We start from the raw sequence: 26,578 nt of genomic DNA, 5'->3' as shown, positions 1-26,578 counted from the left end.
ACCTTGTTGCCTGAATTACAGACTACCTCACCAACAGGCCACAGGGTGTCAGGCTGCAAGACCCTTGTCAGGTATGGTTAGAGCAACACTGTTGCACCCTAGAGAACTGTACTGTCACTGTTCTTGTTCACCCACTATACTGCTGACTTCTGCTTCGATTCGAGAACATGCCACCTACAGAAGTTCTCGGATGACTCCTCCGTTGTTGGCTGTATCACAGATAATAAGGAGGAGGAGTACAGCGATCTTATCAAAAGCTTCATAGGATGGTGAGACAACAACCAGCTCCAGCTCAACATCTGGAAAACCAAGGAGCTGGTGGCGCACTTCCGGGGCAGCAAGAGGCCACCCCTCCCCTGTCACCATAAGGGGGGAGGGAGTGGAGATAGTGGATAACTACAAGTCCCTAGGGGTGCAACTCAACAACAAACTGGACTTGTCAGACAACACTGAACCCCTCTGTAGGAAAGGACAGAGAAGGATGTTCTTTCTGAGGGGGCTCAGGTCCTTTAATGTGTGCACTAGGCTGCTATGGATGTTTTACCAGTCTGTAGTGGCCAGCGTTATCTTCTTTGCTGTGGTGTGCTGGGGAAGTGGCATCGGGACTTGTGGTGCCAACAAACTGGGCAAACTGGTGAGGAAGGCCAACTCTGTAGTGGGGATGGCACAGGACAGTGCGGAGGCAGTGACCGAGAAGAGGATGACGGGAAAGCAGAAAGCTATCATGGGCAATCCTTCTCATCCTCTCTATGCTGAGCTGAGGGGGCTTATGGTTTATGTTCACAAAAAAAACAAACTTCAGAAGTTTGATTTAAAACAGGAAATATTCTTTGATTTATTATCCTTCTTTCTATTTGTAGGAAAATGTAAATAAACTGTATATAAATTGTGTCTTTGTGTTTTTTTTTCTTTTTGTGAATAAACACAAATGAATCAAACAGGTCAAAACTCTTTTGACAATAGCATCACACAAAGTCTCAAATAAAATAAATAAATAGTTTTACACTTTCAGTTCAAACTGAATAAAAAAGTTCCAACGAACTACTTATTCACTCGTAAGAATCAAAACTCTTCACACAAATAATCAATTCTTCCCTCAATACTTACACATTTCAAATAAAGAATCAAGTCTGGTATCAATTTGTTCACTCCAAAGAATTAAGCAGTGTATATACAGACTCAATTTGTTCTTAGGAAAATAAAATAGTTCCACTTTGAATCAAGTGAATTGAATTGGGATTCAAAGAAATCAAATATGAATCAATAGCACTATAATGATTCATTTCAAAGATTCACAGTACTCATAATATTCACTGGGCCCAGACTCTTTTAAATGTGTATATATACACTGGCAATAAACTAAATTATGAATGTAAACAAAACAAAAGCCCTGTTGCCTGTGTGACGCTCGTACGCATTGAGGTGTAAAATTATCTTGCCACTTCACTCTACCTGAGCTAGAAACAAAACTTTACTCACAGGTGACAATGGAGTCCTTGAGCTGCACACAGTCTTGGTGATCAGCTGAGAAACGTAGAGAGCACCCAGAGAGCGTGATTGCGATCGGCGAGCAAGTCTGTGCCTCCCATGTTGCCAGAGGAACTCACGGACATACCAATAGTCCGGAGCACTATCTGGTGAATGATCTCCAATGAGGTCAGAGGAGCTCAGTCTCTGGTTAACCCAACTCACTCTCGCACCAAGCGAATGAGTAACACTCCAATGTATAACTTACATACAGTTTACAAAAGCAGTGCACTTTCAATACTCAGAGATGATGACAGAAAGAAAAACACACACTTTGGTTTAAAGTATGTTGAAGAAATTCAAGAGCAACACTCGGTGCATCTACTAGGAAAGGTACCTAATTGCATCACCCCTACTGAATTTCATCAAAATAGAAGATAGTAGAACTGGCTCAGTCACCATTGACACCACAAGCCATCCAACACACAGCTAATATTTTTAGTGATTGTAGATGTCAAGCTGTTCTCTTATTACTTTGCATCAAACACCAGATTCACATCAAAATATAAAATAAATGACTTACATTCTCCTGTAAACTATAATAATTTTCAGACTGGATTACTGTAATTCGACTACTTGACTTGTTGGTCTCCAGTGTAATGGTATATCTCCTCTACAAAGAATTTGAAATTTTCTCTCATTTTTTCCTCCCTTACTGAAGTCACCCCAGTGGCTTCCTTATGCAGGTAAAAAATCTGATTCAAAGCTCTTTGTCTTCACATTTAAGGCCTCAAAGTGCTCAACACCACATTATCTATGCATGTTGTTTCAGAACTACACACCAGAACATCTACTGACATCTACTGTCATCATCTCTAGGCCTCTTGGCATGTCGTCTTCTGAGATCTAACAACACATGTAAAGCAAGATCTCATTGCTTAAATGCACTGGCTCTTCAGCGATGGAATGGGCTCACCCTGCCATCTAAATGGCACAGACTCTACATTCCACAAATGTTTGACCTCTTTAGACAATATCTAGCATAACACTTCTTTGTATTTCTCTGCAATAACATATTTTGTTTATGCATTCCCTAGTGGAAAAAAGTATACTTTATTGTATTCGTAATATATTTCCTGTTTCAATAGTACATTGCAAATATACTAACAAAAAATTGTACTAACTTTAAATATATAAAAAGTGTATTACCACCATGCTTTTACCTATTTTTACAATACAACTTTTAACACACTTTAAAATAATTGTAATTTAGTATATTTTCTAAAAATATATTTTACAAAAATATACTTGAATTGAAAGTTTTGTTTATTTTTTTAAAAGTGTATTTATTTGCACTTTATGTAAATATATTTTAGTATTATTTTTAACTGTGTGCTGAAAATGACCATTGTAACAATGCATTGAAAGTATACTTTCAAAGTACATTATTAAATAACCTGAAGTTGTAGTATACTTTAAGTTAAATTTTGGAGTAATTTTTAAGTGGACTTCTTTATGCTTGCAATTCACTTCATTACTGCTTTCAGAAAGTAATAAAACATATGATAAATGAGTTGAAAGCCCATTTAAAACATTTTTAAATAAAGTGTATGCACTGCACAAAAGGCTACTCTTGTAATTGTGATTTTAGTATTTTAATAAATTTATACAATGTCACAGAGAGGTCCAATGTATAAACATCAATCCATGACTAATTTTATATCAACAGCACACCATATGAACACAAGAAAATGTGTTCTACAGGAAAATAACCTTTTATCGAATGTGTTTTTGAAATGTTTCAGATGAATTTTGGGCGAAATGAGCAATTAAATTAGCATTAGCCTATGCTATTTTGCTTAGCTCGCTATCAGTGCTGTGGCTGAACAGTTAGCCTACTAATCCGATAGACTTAATATTGTTTGGGGAGCTTAGTTGGCTTGGTATTGCTAACTTCATAGAGCTAGCTATTTATAAAGGCAGCGTTGCAGTTTACAGACTTGGTAGTTGATGTTTAACTGTTTGTGCTCTTGACTGAGGGGATTTGTGCATTTTTTAAAGTTGCTATTCACACTTCTTGTTTTTGACAGCGAGGCCGCGAATTAGCGAATTAGTTCTCCACTTAGCTTAGCCTGTTAGCTAGCTAACTGGAGAACTAATTCGCTAATTCGCGGGGGGAGAGAGAAGAGAGAGACGTTGCTAAAGTTCGGTGCTGTGCCTAGAAATGTCCGCGATGGTGGAAAAGGGTACGACGGAGATTTCAGGGAAAAGAAGAGGCAGAAACTCGGTGAACAACCCGACAAAAAGTTTTACTTCCAACGGCAACAGTAACAATTCGACGACAAAGTGACGACAAGCACGGTAAGTCACGGGTGGTAGCAGGCCCGGGTTGGCTAATCGGGAGCACTGGGAGGATTCCCGGGGGGCTGGTCTGTGTTTTGACCGCGAGGGCCGGTGTTGTCATGCCAGTGGATTGGAATACAGATCTGTTATTGAAGTTACATGTTATTTATTGTAATGACCCTGACAAGAAGTGCATTCAGCATTGGGGAAAAAATTGCATATTTTTACTCAAAAATAATATATTTATGGTATATTACTTGTGTGTTTTGAAGACACTCTTAATTAATTTGTAATGTACTTGTAATACAAAAACTTTAATATCACTAATCAAGCATGCAATTATCTTACACAGGCATACTTAAAGTGTACTAAGTATACTTGAAGTTGATCCAATTTAGCACATAAAAGTACACTAAATACACTTAAAGCTTTACTACAATTTAATTACAACTAAAATATATTTAGCACAAAATTAGTTGTTCCAAAATAGCACACTTCAAGTTAATTAATCATTATCACACTTAAAGTATACTGACAATTAGTCTGGCTGCAAGTATACTTAGCATATTTTTTTTTTCACTAGGGTTTACTTATGATCTGTCCTTTTCAGTTACTGATTAGACCACTTGAGCACCTGTACAAACCAGCATTAATGTCAAGTTTTTCAGATTATTATGAGATTTGTATCTCAGGGATTTCTTTAGCCACTCTGGTGGATAATCATCATGCTTTTTAATAATAATCAGGGTAGAAATATGTGCATTCATAAAAGTTAAAACACAATTAAAAGAAGAATTTAGTACACTTGTATGCTGTACACAGGCATTGTGACAGAAATGGAGAAGTACAGCACAGTGTCATCATAATACCACAACTGAACTGAATGTCCATGACATGAGATCTCACACCAGTGTTTGACCTACTGGCTGACATGTACTAATGCTATGGCCATCACAGAAAATACAGACCAAATGAATAATTGGTGTATTATTATGTTAGCATATTCAGCTAAGATGATGTTCAATTTTCATTTAAAAATACCTCAAATTGTAGAGTTTTTGTTTGATAGTTTTTTAAGGAATATTATACATTTTGCCATTTTGACCTTTCCATTTCCCTTACAGCTAAACAAACAGTTTAACATTCAAATCTTCTCTAGGTTTCAACATTTATGAAAAAAAGACTCCAAAACTTACCAGTTTATAGAAGCTTAACACCTCCCAAGAGGGGAAGATGTGGATTGTTGAGTTAACAAAAGCTTAACCGGCACACACACACACACCTCCACTGTGACCAATTAAGGCTGTATTGAAATTCATTAAACAATCGGATACATTAGGGCTGCTCTGGCACTGATTATTATCACAGCTTTTTATAACACTAAAAGAAAGTGTTATGCTTGCAGCATATCCTGAGAGACAGAAGCTGCTTTCTTTGAGTAGCTCAGCAAAAGCCAAGGTCTCTGGATCTCTGACACTGAAATTAAATTACTTTCTGCATCCTATGGACATTCAGGATTTTGAAGCACACTCAATCCACTCTAATGTATGCAGTTCAGGGTGACAGTTGGTCTTATCTCTGCTACATCACTTGCAAATGATTTGGATATATGCTGTTATGATATTTAAAATATATAATGTACATTTTAATGCATGACTATGCTGTTCCAGGTAACAGATCTTAGAGAAAGCATAGTAGTATATGTACAGGAAGCAACAAATCACATGAACAAAAATGTGCCACATAAAGAGAGAGAGAGTGTATAAAAGTGAGAACTGTACACATCTCAGATAATCATATTATTAATTTTTCACTATTTTTTAGTAGCGGATGTGAAATAATTTAACTAGTTCACTTGCAATGGCCAGGTCCAGTTATGAAGACATATGGACCAAAGAAAGACAATGACCCTTATTTATCCTAATTTCACCAACACTTTGATATTTATTTGCTATTATGTCTTTTGTGTAACGATTCCATCTGGCTGGAGTTGGCATAAATTTGGGCATAATATTTTAACAACCTGAAAAATGCTATCAAAATCAATATCATCAGTAAACATATTGAGTATATTAAACAGAGTAATATAAATAATACCAATAATATAACACACACAGTAGTAGCAATTGCATACAAGGCAACCTTGTACCAAAATATAGAGTGCCAGATGTTATTTTATTCATTTTGCTAGTCTGAAGTTTTGTTTATATGGACTAAGGCTCTATTTATTTGTTTGTTTGTTTATGATGGAACCTTGACACACTGATATTTGTAAGGGAAGCTGTAATTATATCTGACCTCTTTGAGTTATCATACACTATATGGCCAAAAGTTTGTGGACACCTGACCATCATACCCATATGTGTTATCAACTATGACTGGATCACCATCTGATCCCACAAAACTTGATCAGGCAACTGAATGCTTAGAGTCAACGTTCCGCCTCATGCTAGATAATGTATCTCCACTTAAAAGAAAAATAATTATACCTGGGTATAACGATCACACATGCACCTTAAAAGAGATGACTCAAAAATTAGAATGTGAATGGTGTTTGGTACCAAATTGGTGGTAATTCAAACAGCATGGAAGTAGAGCCTCCTGAACTATAGAAAATCAACATATCAACATAAGCTGCTATATCAACATATCTTCTATTAGGGTAGAGACATAACAAAAATAATCCTAGATTCTTATTTAATACTGTAGCAAAATTAACTAGGGTTAAAAAGTCCTCATTAAAAAAAACCTGATCTCAACCCCTGTCAGTTTTCCAACTATAGGCCAATATCAAACATCCCCTTTATCTACAAGATTCTAGAAAAGGTTGTGGCACAGCTGCAATGCTCATACCTACATAGGAATAACATTCATGAAATGTATCAGTCAGGATTTAGGCCTCATCATAGCACAGGGACAGCACTGATTAAAGTGGTAAATGACTTACTACTGGCCTCCATTAAATCCAGATCTCCATTAAATTTTGCATGCTTCTTAAGAATCCTATACTGTATGTTGCATGCACTTACTTAATTTCATGCAGTGTTGAGTTTTCCTTTAGGAGTTATTGACTTTTGGGTACACTAAGCCACATTCATTTTTGTAAATATTCCTGTTATGACTATCTAAATAATAAAAAAAAAAGTTCAACATATTTTTTGATTAATTATTGACCTAGAGAGTCGAAAGACTTTTTTTTCAGACTCTCAAATCTCAAATATTTAATAAACAATTTGACACCAGTGGTTCATGAGGCAAAGCTGTTCAGAATGAGGAGCTCCATCAAATGATATGAATTACTTGTGAATTACTCTGGGGCAGGGCGATGAATCGAAAGTTCAACTTTTTTTTGATAATTGTTGATCTAACGAGTCCAAACAATTGTCCTGCACTGGTTTTATTTTGGTTGAGCGAATAACCTAGGACTACTTCACAAAGGTTTTTTAAGTAATTGCAAATATTTAATGATTGGTGAAAATTTATAAGTTGAAATCGCAATGAGCCATTTTAGTAAAAGTGGCCATGTTCTCAAAAGTTTTTGCCTGCTGTCACAGCGATGAATCGAAAGTTCAATTTTTATTATTTTTTTGATAATTATTGATCAACGTAGTCCAAACAATTGTCCTGCTATGGTTTTATTTTGTTTGAAAGAAAAACCTAGGAGTAGTTTACAAAAGTATGTTTTTTAAGTAATCGCAAATATTTAACAAATGATTTGACTGACTCCAATGGTTCTTGACACAAAGCTGTTCAGAATGAGGAGCTCCATCATACGGTATGAACTACATGTGTTTGTGTGGAACACTGCTATATATAAAACCATTTATGTGCAAGAAAAACTTGATAGCCCCCCAGTGGCCGATTAGTTTCAAATTTCTCACAGACCTCTGGGGCCAAGAGTCAAGGAAGTCAACCAAGTTTCATTTTGATTGGCCTTTGTTAACCTTGTCTAGTAGCTGCTGAAATTTGATTGGCTGATGGCGGACATGTTTTTTGAGATAAGCGACTGTCCTCATAAATATTGATAAAGACACTGCATGAAAATCTTTATGTCAATTGGACCACTGGTTCTGTAGTTAGAGCCAATTTCATGTTTTTTCCTGTTGTAGTGCCACAAACTGGTCACGGTCAGTAATTTTTTACGTGTCCTCAGATTTGGCCCATACATAAGTGTGTTAATTTTGGTGAAAATATCTCAATCCGTTCAAGAGTTCTAGCCATTTAAGTAAAATTGGCCACGACCACTTCAAACTTTTTGACTTGCTATTAACTCAAAAGTTTTTGAAGTTTTAACTCAAAAAATAAAATATTTTTTTACTAATTATAATTACTGATAATGGGACTCCAGTGGATCTTGCTGCATTTGATGCAAGTCAGAATCATGTTTAAAACTGATTCAGAAACGTCTTGGGTGTTGGCCTCATTCAGCATGATGAAATTAAAATGACCCATTATAAAGACCTACAAATATGTGGGAAAAAAGAGTAAAAGTCTAAGTACTAAACAGCCACATTCTAAGTACTGGCTTCAGCATGAGACTTTAGATTTAACTGGCAGCAGATATAATCCATGAACCATTGCTTCCAGGGCCTGGAAGTATATGCATTGAAAAAAAATCATATACAACATAATGTTCACTTATTAATGCCACAGTTTAATCATATGTGTTCTAGCACTGTCAATGCCATTCTAAAGTTGAGAGCAAGTCAAGTCTCAAGTTCCAGTAAATGAAGCCAACATTCTGCTGTCAAAAATCTAATCATTACTTTCACATGTAAAATCTACCTAGAGAAAGCAATATTAATGTGTCTGAAAAATTATGAATTTTATGTTAAGGAAAATGGCTATTTCTGAAAGCATAAATCATTTTGTGCAAAAATCATTTACGTAATAAATGGGGCTATTCAAATTATAAATTAAAACATGATTAATTGCATTTCTTGGAAATAAAGGCATCTTTGGCTTCTGCTCAGGACCATGAATCCATAGGTTACTTTTAAATGCTACATTTTAAATCCAATACATGTGCACAGACAGAATTATAAGGAGGGAAACATCATTGAATTCTGTATTAGAATGCGAATCTACAGACTACATTTAAATGCCACATTTTAAATGCATGTAATGTGCACAGATGGTTAACTGTACAGAGTGAAAAAAGTTTTTGGGGGCTTCTATGTAAGACTCAGAATCCATAGGCTACATTTAAATGCTAATTTTAAAATTTGTCTATTGTCATTTGTATGGATTGTACGTATAAGTGTTTTTCTCAGTTTTAAAGATGATGTAGTCAGAAAGCCTATGCAAAGTTAAAAGTATAGATGGCATGATACCACTTTTTCTTCCAGTTCCAAAAAATAAATTTATTTTCCAAAAACCAATTCGAATCATTTGTTATGGGATCCAATGTTTTCTCACAAGCTGTGATTTAGGGAAAATCCGAACATAAGTGAATTTTATTGCTTTTTTCTGTCTCTTCATCAGGCAAAATTAACCCAAAAGCAGATTACAGTCCTTTTAAAATCTCTGCTCTTAATTCTGATTGTTCCTTCCCTAGTGAAGAGAGGCAGTGACAAAGAGAGAGAGAGAGAGAGAGATAAGAGGACAGAGAGAGAAGTGAAGAAAGAGGAGTGCTACTTTCCACAGCTCTCTGATATTCCCAAATAACAAGTAAGTCATTAGCCATCAGTCTTTTATCAGTGTTCTAAAACCAAGTTTCTAAAACCCTTGTGTTTGAATGAATAAACATGATTGCACCTTAATGCAGCTATATGATGTGAATGAGTGTTTTTCTGTGCATGAGCAACAAAGGATGTCAAGTTTGTGCTTTGAAAAAAAAAAAAGAACTTTCCATCTGAAAGGTAGATTGCATTTTTCATCTGCTATAAAGATACAGGATTTTGGAAGCATATTTATCTTTTGTGTTTCTCTGAATAGCAGGATTCCACTGAAATGCTTATTTGGTTTTGGTTATTTTGACACTGCTTATTTGGTTGGGTGTAAGACTTTTTTTTTTGTCTGTTCTCTCCCAGTTTCGTGGTCAGCAGTAAACACACATACTGTGTGTTTACTGCTCGGGGTGTGACTTTTAAAATCTACCAGAACAGTGTTATTTTTATGGTATTACTCTTGCAAGCAATAAGCAATAATACGAATAAAGAACTATGCTGTGGTTAAAAAAAAAAAAAAAAAAGACATTTCAAAATACACAAAAATATAATTAACAGAATAAATAAAACATCTAAAAAGGAACAGTAAAATATTAAAAATCCATTAATGAAATATTAAGCAAGTAAACATGATGCCATTTTTTAAATACTTATAGAACACCTAATTTAGATATTCAGGCAGTGCAATTCAACAACAGCTGTTATTATCACTAATAAGCTTTATTTGTGGTCTGTTCAAACAAATAAAACAAAGTGACCACTTTGCTCAGTATTAATTAAAACCATAACTGAATCAACTGTTATACATTATTCTTTAGAAAAATGCACAAGAAAGCAACCTCTTCTGTTAATGAAGGACAATTTTCAAATATTGTGGACATAGTTGAATGATAGATCTTTTGGATGGCTGTCACTTTTTGCTATGCAAGAAACTGACTGCTTGATAATGCAGCCAGAGCCGAGCGATGATAAATTGCAGCCTATCATACTTTAGTTCAGCTGAGAATTGCTGGCTCTGTGTATGTTTCCAGTGGCTCAAGCCCACATGAATGGACTCTTACAAAATAGAATAGCCAATGTGAGAATAAATCTAAATGATCTATAACATCTAACATATAACATCAACTTTTGACATTCCAGTTGGCAAACCTCTGAAATTTCCATTTACAGCTCAACAGGTCCTACATATTAAGCTTGCTTTCAATTTACATGATCAAAATTCTGAGACAAAAATTAAGTAGATTTTTAAACAGTAGTCAAATGGAGATACAACCATATTATTCATTCATTCATTCATTCATTAACTGGTTTATTCTGGTCACTGTTGTCTTGGATCTGAAGCCGTGAACACTAGATTCAAGACAAGAGAATTCACTCCAGAGAGTACACCAGTCCATCGCAGAACACCATGCGCACACACACAGGGAAATTAGCTTAGCTATCCTGCTTGGTTTTGACAGGGGTGAGGAAATCAGATACTCTGGAGGAAACCAATGTGAGCACGGCCAGAACACGCCAAAATCTGCATAGACAGTAAACTGAGCTCAGGATTGAACAAGGGACCCTGAAGCTGTGAGGCAGAGACACTATTCACTGTGCCACCTTACTGCCCTTCTTATTATTTTGTAAACTCAAATACTGTTTCTACCTGGCTATTTTTCATTAAGCAATCCTCTAATGTCAATATAGTAATAATGATAACAAACTCAGCTGTGAAAAAAAAAAACACTTCAAGGCTATTAAGACCAGATTACGATCACATAGATAAAGATCTAAAATTAAGATGAGTTCTAAAAATCTGATTTTTTTTTTCTAAACAAGATATTTTACCTTAAATTTTAATTTCAAAACAACTAGTCCACCCCTCTCCCAGAACATACATACAAAATCATAGAAAATCTGACATCTATACTTCAGTCTTGGTTACACTGGAAGGTTCAGTTTATTAGTCATACAGCATGTAGCAAGCTAAGTAATATTTAACACTAATGTTATCTGATATTAGCTACAATATTATTTTTCTGCTGCCTTCCCTAGTGAAAAAAAAATGCTAAGTATACTTGCAGCCAGACTAATTGTAGTGTGCTATTTTGGAACAACTAATTTTGTGCTAAGTATATTTTAGTTGCAATTAAATTGTAGTAAAGCATAACTTTAAGTGTATTTAGTACACTTTAAGTATATGCCTGTGTAAGATAATTGCATGCTTGATTAGTGATATTAAAGTGTACTTTTTTTGTACTACAAGTACATTACAAATTGATTAAGAGTGTCTTCAAAACACACAAGTAATATGCCATAAATATATTATTTTTGAGTAAAGATATGCAAATTCTTTCCCCCAATGCTGAATGCACTTCTTGTCAGGGTCATTACAATAAATAACATGTAACTTCAATAACAGACATCTGTATTTCAACCCAGTGGCATGACAATACCGGCCCTCGCGGTCAAAACACAGACCAGCCCCCCGGGAATCCTCCCAGTGCTCCCGATTAGCCAATCCGGGCCTGCTACCACCCGTCATTTACCGTGCTTGTCGTCACTGGAGGAAGGAAAACTTCCTTCCTCCCAAGAATTGTTACTGTTGCCATTGGAAGTAAAACTTTTTGTCGGGTTGTTCACCGAGTTTCTGCCTCTTTTTTTCCCTGAAATCTCTGTACGCTTTTCCACCGTCGTGGGCATCTCAAGGCACAGGACTGAACTTTAGCACCGCCGCCCCCCCCCCCCCACCCCCCCCCCCCCCCCCCCCCATTTATCTGAAACATTTCAAAAACACATTCGATAAAAGGTTACTTTCCTGTAGAACACATTTTCTTGTGTTCGTATGGTGTTCTGTTGATATAAAATTAGTCATGGATTGATGTTTATACATTGGACCTCTCTGTGACATTGTATAAATTTATTAAAATACTTAAATCACAATTTAATGGCCTTTCAACTCATTTATCATATGTTTTATTACTTTCTGAAAGCAGTAATGAAGTGAATTGCAAGCATAAAGAAGTCCACTTAAAAATTACTCCAAAATTTAACTTAAAGTATACTACAACTTCAGGTTATTTAATAATGTACTTTGAAAGTATACTTTCAATGCATTGTTACAATGGTCATTTTCAGCACACAGTTAAAAATAATACTAAAATATATTTACATAAAGTGCAAATAAATACACTTTTAAAAAAATAAACAAAACTTTCAATTCAAGTATATTTTTGTAAAATATATTTTTAGAAAATATACTAAATTACAATTATTTTAAAGTATATTAAAAGTTGTATTGTAAAAATAGGTAAAAGCATGGTGGTAATACACTTTTTATATATTTAAAGTTAGTACAATGTTTTGTTAGTATATTTGCAATGTACTGTTGAAACAGGAAATATATTACAAATACAATAAAGTATACTTTTTTTTCCACTAGGGTTGACTTTTTAATGTGCCAGAATGTTTATACATCATAAGTAGAACAAAACCAATTATATTTTATACATTTTTTAGTATTTAGTATTTAGTGTGTATATATATATATATATATATATATATATATATATATATATAATGTGTGTGTGTGTGTGCGTGTGTGTGTGTGTGTATGTATGTATGTATGTATATATGGCTAAAGGTTTCTTTCAGCACCAAACTGAATCTTTAAATCTGCACTTCTGTCAAAGCATGATTGCCCATCGTCACCTACTGTATGTTTATCCTGGATGACAAATGGCTAGCAGATAGAACCTTATATAATCAAGTTTAGCTGTGGGTTTGGAGATTTTTCATTTTTTACACCAAACCTTTGCATAATAAAATACTACAGGAGAGTGAAATATCCCTCAGTGATTATGTGGTGAGCTCATTTTCGATCATAATACCTGGTAGAACCATATCTCGTGATTTGTTGGGTTGGTTTTCAAGAATACATGTAAATTTATATTTATGTTTATGTTCAAAGCAAAAGTGTGGGTATGACGATGGTTATAATATGCACTTCTTAGACATCATTTCCTGATGTCTAATGATTCAGGCTGAAAGAACACTGTGACTTGGTTTGTGTTCCACCAGGTGACAGTAATTATTTCATACTTTCATATTCATATGAGGAGTCTGTCTCAACCAGTTATTAAATTCAACATTGCATAAGGCTGCCTTCTTTTAAAGGTAAAAATAAGAGAGACAGGCACACCTCAGTTATTTTCTCTGTACTTTTAGGAGATTTAATATATGATTGTGGACTCTAAGCTTTGAGAGCACATCTTGAAATCTTATTATTTTCTTTCTTTGCGCTAGAAAGGAATGCACTGAACAAATGCTTCAATCATGCTCAATCCTGGCCATGAGCCACTCTGATTAATGATGCATTCAATTCCTCTATTTGCTGTCTACTTTGAGAAATGGCCACCTATGCATAAATTTATTGCCTTTGTTAACTTTTAGAAGCGTTTCTTTTTTATAGTGGTTCCCTTTTGAGTCTGGTGCCTCTTAAGGTTTCTTCTTCATGTTGTCTCAGGGAGATTTTCCTTTTCTTTGTCAGCTCTGGCTTGTTCATTCAGTGTCTAAATCTAAATCCATATCTGGATTTCTGTAAATCTGCTTTGTGACAATGTCCATAGTTAAAAGTGCTATATAAATAAGATTGAATTCACTTAATTTATTTGAATTGAACTGACTTGAAGTAAGACTGATTCATTCTCCTACCTGTATCCAGCTCCTCCCAGAGAACTCACTAATCACCCAAATCTTGTTTCATAGGTACATTACCTTAGGCATTGAAAACAAAATCACTCAAGCACGTGAGCATCATCCCATACCTCTTCAGTGCCCCACAAGGAAAACCTGTGTACCTCTTAATATCTGTTATAAATTAATATTGGACCTATTCGTCCCTAGCCACTGGACAGCCAGAAGTGAACAAAGCATACCAAATTCTCCACAGTAAGTGCTAGTGGGACTCCATGCTTTCAGAAAAATTCATGTTCCACTTGCACCCAAATAGGCTGGTTCTAACTGACCTTTCTGATCAATCATCAGGAGGGATTAGTGGTCCCAGTTTTTCAAGGGCCAAATATACGTAGAATTCATTACATCACTCAGTGATTCAACTCAGGAATGCCTTTCCAGTGTGTCCTGGGATATCAGTCCCCACTATTTCCCTTAAATGCTAGCATCATTAATGCCCCTGCAATAGATGTGTGGTTTTAAAAAAGTGAGGTTTTGGAGATGGCCCATAGACTCTTGGAACTACAGGTGAGGCAACAATACAGTCACAGATCGCCACCAGTCTGAAACTGTTTAAAAACCAGGAGGCTGAGTATGGCTCTCATGTAGAGACCTACATTTATACTGAGGCTACAGAAAATTCATGCACCATTACATTGGAATTCGGTGCATCCAACCTGTCTGTTGTCTGACAGAAATATGTTGTCAAACAGCTAGGCAAACTAATATTGTCTCCTTCATACAAAGTCATGTCTCAGTCCATCTTTAAGGACTTGATAATATCTGGGTGCTAATGAGATGTATTATCCATTGCCAAATCAATCATGGTCAATTGTATGAGTCAGAACTAAAAGCAGCATCAGAAAGGCTGGGCTGAGGATATCATATCAATGATGCCATAGAAATACAACAGATATATTAGTGTGCTTTTAGAAATGTAGAATGCTTCACCATGCTCAAGTAGATATGTATAGTTATGTGCAAAAAGGTGATGTTTATTACAAAATACAATTATACAATCTGGGTCACAGCTAAATAAGGTCAAAAGTAATTGAAAATCATTTCAGTGGTGGCTGTTTTCCATCAACAAAATGTCACATACATAATTAGGACAAGGACTGATCAGAACTTGCATATGTCTGTATACAACCTATGTCGGTAAACAAGCTACATTATTTAAATATACTGACACCAACCATAAATCTGTTCTGATCTGCATAAAATCCTGCTTTACTTGGATAACTCTGTTTATGTAGATTTGTAGACGTAGATTTTTTGCTTATCCATGCAGCACATATTTTTCAATGTTTATTTTTCAATGTTATTTATTTTTCAACGATTTTCCTGTGGTTCTTATTTTTAAATTATTAATCACAGCATACAACAATTTCATCCTGCTGCTTGTCTTATGCTACTAACTTCAGAAAAGTGGCAAACTGCTTGGGCCTATAACTGATAATCAGACCTAAATTATCCACTTTTTTTAGCAGAGCATCAAAAGTAATGACACAAAAGTAGGATTTAGAAGAAGAGAATGAAATAGCTCATATCCCTTCTAATTTCACCCAGTATTATGTCAGTGTTAAGTTGAAGATCAGGATATTTGGAATATACACAGCAGGATATTTGAAATTTATTCAAAGCATCTATTTATAATGTTATGTTACGTTTGCAGTGAATACTCTAGCTAAATCTTGTTTGATATGAAAATCTGTCAAATGACTGTCTAATTCTCTCCTGTCTACACACTGTGTGCTATTTCTGTAGCTGACTTTTGGTTTTGGTTTTGGTTGCGTTCTGTCCAAATCCACTTACTCATCACAGCTTTTTGAGGTCGTTATTTGTGATAGGGAACTATTCTCTGATCCTTTTTAAAGTCTTCCCTTACTGAGGATTTATTTTAAATGTGATTGAGCAAAATACTCATGGCATGATAGCACCCCTGTTATGTACAATGAAAGCACCCTGCACTTATGTGACCTAATATATTAATTAATATATCCATGTATAAATTGAAGTATTATATGTTTTAAGGTGGCATGGTTACGCAGTGGGAAGCGTTGCAGCCTCACAGCTCCAGAGACCCCAGTTTGATCATGAGATTACTGTCTGTTTGGAGTTTTGTATTCTACAGTTTACAACATTAAGTTCATATACACCAGGCAATGTCTATCAAGGCTGATCAAAGACAAAGCCCAGTGGATTCTGTGCATTTGAATGCTAAATGTGTCAACTAGTACGACCTGTTATCATAAGGCTCTCTGGGAGAGCAGAGAGAAATATGTAAGCTCACTTCATTTCAATGGTCTATTGCATTTGAAGATTAGAGAGCCATTTGTAAAACTGATCTGCTGCAGTGCTATGTGCCCACATGATGAAAAGCAGCAAGCTAACTAAAGTGATGAAAGCAGGTTACCGAATGCCTTGTATTTCTTCCAGGTTTATTCATCTCTACAGTCCCTACAAACTGTAAACTTACGAGAATATCTCTAGCTAGCATAACCTTAAACCAGTTTATTTTAAGGTCTGATTATATTTTGCAACATAATTCTGTCATATTACCAGTGTGTAAATATAACTAAATATTTATTTTATAAGACCATTTTCAAACTTTTGTATGTATGGTTAAAATCCAAAGAACAATCACAACAAAATAGTTTATTTTTATCTTTTAAGTTTTAACAGCTATATGGCATATTACCTATGCTATATGGCCAAAAGTTTGTGGACACCTGACCTTCACACCCATATGTGGGCCTTCCCTAAATTGTTGCCACAAAATTGGAAGCACACAACTGTGTTTATATACTATAGCATTACAATGTCCCTTCACTGAAAGGGGCCCAAACCTGTTCCAGCATGACAGTGCTCCTGTGCACAAAGCGAGGTACATGAAAACAGAGATTGCCAAGGTTGGAGTAAAAGAACTTGAGTGGCCTGCACAGATCCCTGACCTCAACCCTACTGAACACTTTTGGATGAACTAGAATGCCTACTGCTCCCCAGGCCTGCTTGCCCAACATCAGTGCCTGACCTCATTAAAGCTTTTATGGCTGAATGTGCACACATCCCCACAGTCACGTTCCAAAATCTAGTGGAAAGACTTTCCAGAAGGCTGGAGGTTATTATAACAGCAAAGGTGGACTAAATCTGGAATGGGATGTTCGAAAAGCACACATGGGTATGATGGTCAGGTGTCCACAAACTTTTGGCCATATAGTATATTACCAGTGACCAACAATGTATGAAACATATTTGGTACTTTTCATTAACTCAACATATTAGCAAACAAAGTCCACTAGTAAAAATCATGAGCTAATGAAATAAGAACTGTTTTGCAACAACAAAAATCAAAGCCTCAGCATTTATCTCCCAGCAATTGCATACCTTGTAAAGAATTCATTATTAATGAAGGCTAAGATAAAAAGCCTGCCAGAAGCCACTCCCATAAACTGGCCAGGAAGTACAATGACAAGGGGGAATTGTTTTTGTGTGTTGTGGAGAGTTTTAATCACTCTGCTGCTTGAGAAATAGGTAACCATTTATTAATATTGAACACAAATAATATGCAATCTTTTTGGAAGCATTTTAGAAGAAGGCATGCAATCATGAAGACTTATGTGTTTAGGCTCAGACTCACATTAATTTGTGGATAATATTTGCATGTAGATCCAGAGGTTTAGCTACTCTGTTGATAACACCCAGGTCTTTCAATCACAAAATTTCATGTTGGTACATAATATAGCTACAAAGCATGTTACTAGACAAAACATATTCACTGCTGCTGTGGATGTGGGCATATTCACCATTTGTCAGCACAGCTTGGGACAACCCCCAAATGTTTCACGGTATTACTTTAACTGTTTTGCTTATATACACAGTTGACTTCACACCACCATATGAACATAAGGGGGAATTCTAAAAATTCATTTTGTTAAATCTGTGTACACTAACTGTATGTTGTCAGTTTCTGTCTTGGTGTCACTGTTTACTGAACTCTGTTTTCAGTTTACTATTTACGTTATTTATTGGTGAAGTTTGTGTTATGAAGTCTGTTAGGAGATAACATTCAACTAAGAATTTCATTGTACACATCAAATCTATTTGAGACTGGTCCTGCAGGAAGCAACAAAAAAGTTATAGCAAGTATAGATGTTTTTACTTTTGTGTGCATGCTCAAGCATGAAGCTCATGGAACAAAGAACCTATTCATTAATATGAAGGAGTGGCAGCCCTTACTAACATTGTTGTGGTGGTTTAATTTAGGCCTCTACTTTAGGCATCTCATGTGAAGGCCTGACCGTACCATTAGGCTGGGCAAGCTTCAATGAAAATGTCTATATATACATGTCCATGCTAGATTGTACATCTCCCAGAGAATGAAGCGCTGTGGTGTGGTCTGGGAGTCAGGTACGTACCACTATGGTGAGACCCCATGGTGGAGTTTGGGACGAGGCTTCCACCAATAGTGCAAGGTCACATGGAAGAGACAGAGATTCATCCTGTTACCACCAGGCCTAATGAAAGATCCCAATAGTCTAAATCTGCCCGTATGCTCTAAGTGATGTATGAATATGTTAAGTACTGGCAAGGAAACTTGCCCATCCAGAAAAGTCCTGCAAACAGGTTGTTTAACCTATTAGGTTACTAGGGTTAGTAGGGGTAGTTAAACTGGATTAGGAACCCCTCCTAATCAAGACATTTTCATGACGGTAGTATTATAAGGTTCTATCTGGATTAAGAATGAATGGTAGATAGAACTATATAATATTAGGGTCATACTTTGTCAACTCTAATGCTGGGGTAATGAGTAACAAAGTAACCATTGATCAGAGTGCTGATATTAGTGGTCAAAATGTCTCCAAGATGGTCAAAATATTTGCTGATATTAGTGGTCAAAATGACTCTTTAGCCTTCAGTAGTGGATGGGTCCCATTATGACCGCCATCCACCTGTGAGAGGGGTTATATCCAGAAAAAAAATTGCTGCCTGTCATAAGACTATACTTGTTATTTATCATGATCACAAATGTGGCTACCTACAGTGGTCACCATATCAGTTGCCATAGGGGACACCTGACAACAAGATGGGTGCTGAATTGATCTATATGTGCAAAAGTGATGAAATATCATGACAGATGAGAGGTGGCAACAATCAAGTAAAGGCAGAGCTAGCCTGATATTAAATTTAAAATTTAAAAACAGGACTAAAGGAGTTTAATTTTTTTCTTGCTGAACAGGTAAGATATTTATCTGTTCTCTTATTTGGTAGGAAGTTAGTGAATTTACTCTTTTATTGTTACAAAACTGTTCTTTAAGCTAGAAGATTCATTATAGCAATGTTAATTACTAATGGTAGGTTTTACATAATGGGGCGAGACTAAGTCAACTGGGGTGTCTAACCGTTTAACTTATATTTATTTCTCTGTGCTTTGGCTTGTGCCAAAATGTGTTTGAAAGGCTGAAGAGCAAAATACACAGATTAGCTTAGAAATACACAGAGAACACTGATTGTAAAAATGCACACAATCTATCATTAGATGATATTACATTACCTCAGTTACCCCACTATTTAATTTGGTATTGTCAAAGTTCAAAACTTTGACAGGGCAAAATAAATGTGTAATGTACATATTATGTCAAAAGAGAGAGACAGAGATTATGGTGAATAATGCTCAGCTGAAGTGACATCGGGGCCTTGTGAACAAGCTGACCTAACTATTCTGTAACATGAAAAACACTGCAGCTGCCTTGTTTGAGGGTGAGATTCTTGAATCTGCAGTAGCAGAGCTGAATTTAAAGGAGAACAATATGACTGTAAACATTCCTCATAATTCAAAAGAGAATAGGGCAAGTTACTATGTTGACCATCACTTCACATTGCAGACTATCTAAAGTAATCTAAAGTAATGCACCACATCTTGATCAATTTCATGACTAGTATTCACTATCCACCACAGGCAAAGTATTTGCAGACTAGTAAGCCTGCATATGTAGATTGCATTCATAATCATTCTAGATTAACTTGCAACAACTCAATTAGAGGCCTACCTTAAAGATTTAGCAACTCTAATATCTTCTTTCAAAAACAGAACTTTTGCCCTCACTTGGCTCATTACAGAGGCTGTCAGTAACAAGCCAGACACTGACAGACATTGTGACATTCACAAGTCCCTTTCCCTCAAGCACTGAAAAGGCTTCAGAATAAAGTCCCATGAGGAATTTTAAGCATTTTTCAAAGAGAACTGGATCAACTTCAGGTACTCAAGTATCCTGTCCTGTGCTAGGAGTGCATGTTCAGCAGGGCCTGGCTCATGGATCCCCAAAATCTTACTGGCACAGACTCTCCCTACATGCTCTATATATGTGCCAGTATCAAAGAAATGTCTGGAATAATACCTATGAAATTCATTAATCAGCCTTTAGACAAGAATCTAATTGTGCTTCTTCAAGACTTCAGCTCTTGAACCCATGAAATACAAGCCAGTAAACACTCATTCAAATTATCTCTTTCAGACCATTTACAAGTTTCCTGTCTCTCATTGATAAGCATTGAACCATGAATATGCTCACTGGGAAACACAATCTTTGAAAGAACAAACAATGACCATAATATTGCCTACTCGCTTTACTACTCCGTTCTGTGCTTAAAAGTGAGCTTAAAAGATTCACTTGTAGAACCTCAAGCAGAAAATCTTCTATCATGGCCATGCTGAACTGACACCACCATTGACAGGTAGAAAAGAATGCTAGTTTGGAGTGTATCTCCCACATAAGCCAGACCAGATTAGAGTTATATTTGTTTTCAGTGCTCAACATCTATGCATTTCCTGGATAATTGGTGGCAAGCATGGACTTAATTAACAGCCTGAAAGGAGTCTTGATGAGAACAAACATTCTAAAACTGGTCTAAAGAGAGGCAACACCATGAATTTCCTCAGAATTATTTGTTTCCAACATAACATCACTACCAATGATATTGAATGCATCTATGTATTTGATCCCTATATTGCTGTTGCAATATGGACTCCGCTATGGACACAGCTATGACCACTACTTTAGGGAGAGACTGATTGTGGCAGTGATGCCATGCCTTTTGTAAAGAAAATAGCAGAAGTCTTGGCATTGTCTGAAAAAGCCAATAAACTGCTGGATCTTATAATCTGAGGCTTCACAAGATTATAAACTTAAAAACATTAGTCAACTCACTTTAAAGAATTACCACAGGTATGGACATTATTCCATGTTTTCAGCTGGATGTAGCTACATAGCTAAAGTGGATTATCAAAAAAACCTGAGTTCCATAAGGAAAAGATTTTTCTTTTGCCATACTGTGTGTAGAACACTGGAAATCAGGTAAGTGTAAGTCTGCAGAAGTTAGAGATTTCATAGTAAAAGTGTCCATTCAAATTATTTTACCATTGTCAAATTTAATTTTTTGAATTTGTCAAATTTATCAAATATTTGTTGCAGCCCTAGTAATGATTATTCTAGCCAGAGCAGAGAGCTGTATCACCAGGAAGATTTATGCAACACAGTCTGTGGGAGGACAGCAAAGTAGAGGATGGCTGATCTCCCACCTTACTGCTTGAGTGCCGAACCACTTTTCACAAATGTTGGTCTAGGCATATTTGGCACCTGGAATGTATATCCTCAGCCAATCATGAGGGAGCAGTAAACAGTAAAAATGGGCAATCATTCTCACATGTCTAAGTGTCAGTACTGTGCACACTGAGCTAGCTAAATAGATGGAAACTACCTGTTTTATCAATATTTTATTGCCATCAGTGGACCTGTGAAACAGACTTGTTCAGACTATGGCACTCATCGTAGAGGAGTTTGCAAAGAAATGTAAAATATGAGCCATAGTGTAGCAAGAAGAAGGCTGCAAATGGATTTTCAACTGATCTTATTCTTTACATTTGGGTCTGGGAAAGGAACACTGGAAGTATGAAAAGTATGCAAGGAAAGGAAACAAGGACAGGAGAGATCTAGGATAAATGTCTTGCTCATTGAAGAGATGGCGCATTAAACCATGCGCTGGTGCCACTCAGTACACTGATAAAAAAAAAAAAAAAAAAGAGTTCCATGTAGGAAGCACCTGTGTATCCCTTATCTACAAGCCTTCTATCTTATCGCTCCCTGATATCTCTGAGGACATTTAAAGAATTGATATGTCCTTAAAGATTTGATTGCCTTCCAGGTCACAGTTTAAATCAAGGAGGCATTAATTAGACTTTAGGGATGTATCAACTTATTAGTGCTGTTTGCATTTCTTTGCACATCTTGCCTAAGGAATCTTTGCAGTGAATTTATAATGTCCAGCTGTGTTTTTATATTTATTTATTTATTTGTAAACCCTTGAGACAATTGTGCATGAAAATCCCAGGAGCTCATTAGTTTCTGAAATACTCAAACCAGCATACACCCATGCCAGGGTCAACGTCATAACCCACATTCTGCCCCAACCCACATTTGGATAGATCATTAACTGGAACTATTGAGCTCTGCATGATTTTATGCATTATACTGCTGCCACAGGATTTGGATTATTGCATCAATGTATACCTGTGTAGATGTTCCTAATAAAGTGGACAGAGAGAACATTTGATTATTGTGAGATTCATCATGCAGTTTAATAAATGGTCTACCTCAATATTGTGCTGTTTAGCCTCCTCTTGCAGTTAGTTTATTATTTTTTTTACTTATGGAAATTGTTTATTGAATATTCTTGTAAACAGAATGATAATCTAGGCATCACACAAAAACCTAGTCATAAATTCAACACGTTTGAATTTCTTTATAATAACATAACATACGTAGCCACAAAAAATATGTCTACCCAGGTGATTCCAGTAATTATTATTTACAGACCCCCCCCAGGGCCTAATTCTGAATTCCTTTGTGAATTTGTGGATTTCATCTCTAACCTGGTTGTTTCTTTAGACAAAGCATTAATTGTTGGAGACTTTAATATTCATTTTGATAACCCAGAAGACCCTCTGAGAACAGCAGTTGTGTCTATTCTAGATTCACTAGGGGTTAATCAGAACGTTATAGGACCCACTCATAGTGGTGATCACACACTTGATATAATACTAACATTCGGATTGTATATAGAAAATATAGTCACAGTTCTATCTCAGCTCATTAGATAGCTATCTGAGATCATTACCTCATCTCATTTAAAATTTGTCTTAATCATAATATGTGCGTTTCATAATATGAGTTTTATCAATAATTCCCCAGAGTTACCAACCATGATTAGATCACAATCTGATCCTAAAGAACTTGGTTAGGCAACTGAATGCATAGAGTCAATATTCTGCTACATGCTAGATAAGGTAGCTCCACTTAAAAGAAAAATAATTCGAGAGAAAAAGCTAGCACCCGGGTATAATGAATACAAATGCACCTTAAAACAGACAACTCAAAAATTAGAACGTAAATGGCGTCAAACTAAATTGGTAGTATTTCAAACAGCATGGAAGGAGAGTCTCCAGAGCTATAGAAAATCTCTTAGTGCTGCTAGATCAGTGTATCTCTCCACCCTAATAGAAGATAAATCCCAGATAAAATTAACCCCAGATTCTTATTTAATACTGTAGCAAAATTAACTAGGAATAAGACCACAATAGAAACATGCACACAATCATTATATAGCAGTGATGACTTCATGAATTGTTTCAATGGCAAAATTAAAAATATCAGGCAAAAAATTCAGACTATTAATTTAAAACCAGACAATTTTATAAATAACCGTGTAGATAATAATATAACAATATCAGATCAATGATTAAAATGTTTTACTCCCCTTTGAGAGACCAAACTAATTTCACTAATTTCCTCATCAAAATCATCAACCTGTATACTAGATCCCTTACATGGTTCTTCAAACAGATAATTCCAGAAACAATCGAACATCATCTAAAAATAATAAATTCTTCCCATAGCACTGGCTATGTACCTAAATCTTTTAAACTAGCAGTTATCAAACCTCTGATTAAAAAAACCTGACCTCAACCCCTGTCAAAGGTCAGTAGATAGGCCAATATCAAACCTCCCCTTTATCTCCAAGATTCTAGAAAAGGTTGTTGCACAGCAGTTATGCTCATACCTACATAGGAATAACATACATGAAATGTATCAGTCAGAATTTAGGCCTCATCATAGCACAGACACAGCGCTGGTTAACGTGGTAAATGACCTACTACTAGCCTCTGATTAGGGTTGTGTCTCCTTGCTTGTGTTGCTTGACCTTAGTGCAGCTTTGTTACCATTGATCATACTATTCTCCTCAATAGACTAGAAAATGTTGTTTGTGTTAAGGGAACAGCCCTCTTCTGGCTCAGGTCTTATTTGACTGATCGTTATCAGTTTGTAGATATAAATGGTGTCTTCTCTATGCATACAAACGTAAAGTTTGGTGCTCCACAAGGTTCTGTTTTAGGCCCACTGCTCTTTTCTTTATGACAGAAGTACTTATACTGCATGCAGATAGAAGTAAGCTTTCTGATTACATAGTAACTCTGGATGGCCTTTCTGTTTCATCGTGTGCAGCAGTAAAAGACCTTTGTGTGATTACTGACTCCAGTCTTTCATTTAAAGCTCATCTAGATAATATTACTAGGATAGCCTGCATCACTACATGATGCAGAAAAATTAGTGTATGCTTTTGTTACCCCTGGGTTGGATTATTGTAATGCCTTACTGTCTGGATGTTCCAGTAGGTGCATAAACATGCTCTAATTAGTCCAGAATGCAGCAGCGAGAGTCCTTATTAGAACCATAAGATATGACCACATCACCCCTATCTTATCCACACTGCATTGGCTACCAATCAAATTTTGCATTTATTATAAAATACTACTATTGAAGTATAAAGCACTGAATGGTCTCAAGTCTCAGTACCTGAGGGAACTTTTGGTCTTTTATGACCTGCATGCCTACTTTATTCAAAAGGTGCAGGCTATTTGTTTGTATCTCGAATAGTGAAGGCTACAGCAGGGGGTAAAGCTTTCTCTAACAAAGCCCCACAGTTATGGAACAGCCTTCCATTTAGTGTCCGGGGCTCAGACACAGTCTCAGTGTTTAAGACTAGGCTGAAAACATATTTGTTTAGTCAAGCCTTTTGTGAATAGTTTTTCTTATGTAAAGGAGCAGATCTAGAGGGTTCACAGGCATAGAGTGTTTTGGTGAACTGGGATGTTTGGATGCTGTCGCCCCCCCACTCTGACGCTTTTACTCAGGTTTGCTGATGGTGGCTGATGCTGATGGTGGCTGGCCTCTTTATGTCCCAGGGTGCCCTCATGTCTGTGTTACCTTCTGGCTCTCTCTTTTAGTTATGCTGTCATAGCTCTCTCTCCCTCTTTCTCTCTCTCTCTCCCTCTCTCTCTGTTGAGCTACACTTGCTACTCCTGAGATACCAGTGATCCTGACCCCTTCTGCTCTCCAGATGCCTGATCCATCCTGATGCCCTACTTCTGGTTGGAGTTCTCATCAGTTGAAGATTGCTCGCTGCTGCTGGGGGTGGCCCCACATGGACGGCCTGAAGATCGTTGGGGTTGCTGGGAAAGGTGCCACTTGGGGATCGTGGAGATGGCTTTGGACTGCGGTTGATATGGGCAGTTGTACTGTGATGGCTTGGGGCTGCGGTTTCCGCAAGCAGTTTTGCACTCAGATCTCCATCAGTGGACAGTGGATAGGTTCAACCACAGGGACTTTGTGTGAAAACTGTAATGAATTTCCTGGTTACACAAATGCATTATTTGTCCATGTAGTACACAGTTATAGAGGGGATTTATTTATAATCACATTATCCGTTGTCACCCAGATGAGGATGGGTTCCCTTCTGAGTCCTGTTTCTCTCAAAGTTTCTTCCTCATATTGTCTCAGGGAGTTTTTCCTTGCCATTGTCGCCTCTGGCTTGATCATTGTGGATAAATTCATACATTTACAATTTATATCCTGAATGTATTTGTTTCTGTAAAGCTGCTTTGTGACAATGTCTGTTGTTAAAAGCATTATACAAATAAAATTGAATTGAATTAAGCAGCATAAATTGGATACAGTATATTGTTTGGATTGTTATTTTGAAGCAAATTTGATTTTTTTTTTTGCTCAAGATACACAGATATCTTGAATCCCTTCATATATTTTTATGTATATATTTTTCTTTATATTTAATATTTTTCTATTTTTTCTTATTTTATCTCACTGCAAGTCATACTGTGTATGGTTATGCATGTGACAAATAAAATTTGAATTTGAATTTGACTTACTCTTCCTTACCCCAGTGTCTCATCCATAAATCCCCAACACACATACACCCATTCTTCTGCTGAGCCTACAGCCATCAGCAGAATCCATCATGTGGACAGAATT

At 36.3% G+C, this 26,578-nt stretch overlaps 1 protein-coding gene and 1 long non-coding RNA gene across 8 annotated transcripts in view; one reads left to right on the top strand and one right to left on the bottom strand.

Moving 5' to 3' along the window:
- tnr (tenascin R (restrictin, janusin)) overlaps positions 1-26,578 on the bottom strand; it is a 171,186-nt gene that overhangs the window by 95,486 nt on the left and 49,122 nt on the right. The window contains exon 1 of one of the 7 annotated variants that reach the window (XM_026936641.3): positions 1,480-2,658. The exons of the other annotated variants lie outside the window; for them this stretch is intronic. The gene's annotated coding sequence lies outside the window, so the exon portion shown is untranslated. Of the gene's footprint in view, positions 1-1,479; positions 2,659-26,578 lie in introns of those variants that run through there. 7 annotated transcript variants of the gene reach the window in all.
- Positions 2,720-26,467, top strand: LOC117597162 (uncharacterized). The gene is made up of 3 exons (XR_008301690.1): positions 2,720-3,828; positions 9,368-9,480; positions 25,650-26,467. It is a non-coding gene; the product is annotated as an uncharacterized LOC117597162 (long non-coding RNA).

The sequence above is a fragment of the Pangasianodon hypophthalmus genome, chromosome 4, assembly GCF_027358585.1.
Source record: "Pangasianodon hypophthalmus isolate fPanHyp1 chromosome 4, fPanHyp1.pri, whole genome shotgun sequence".
In the NCBI taxonomy this organism is placed as follows: domain Eukaryota; kingdom Metazoa; phylum Chordata; class Actinopteri; order Siluriformes; family Pangasiidae; genus Pangasianodon; species Pangasianodon hypophthalmus.
The sequence above is the reverse complement of the archived record's forward strand: the minus strand, read 5'-3'. Positions and strand labels throughout refer to the sequence as shown.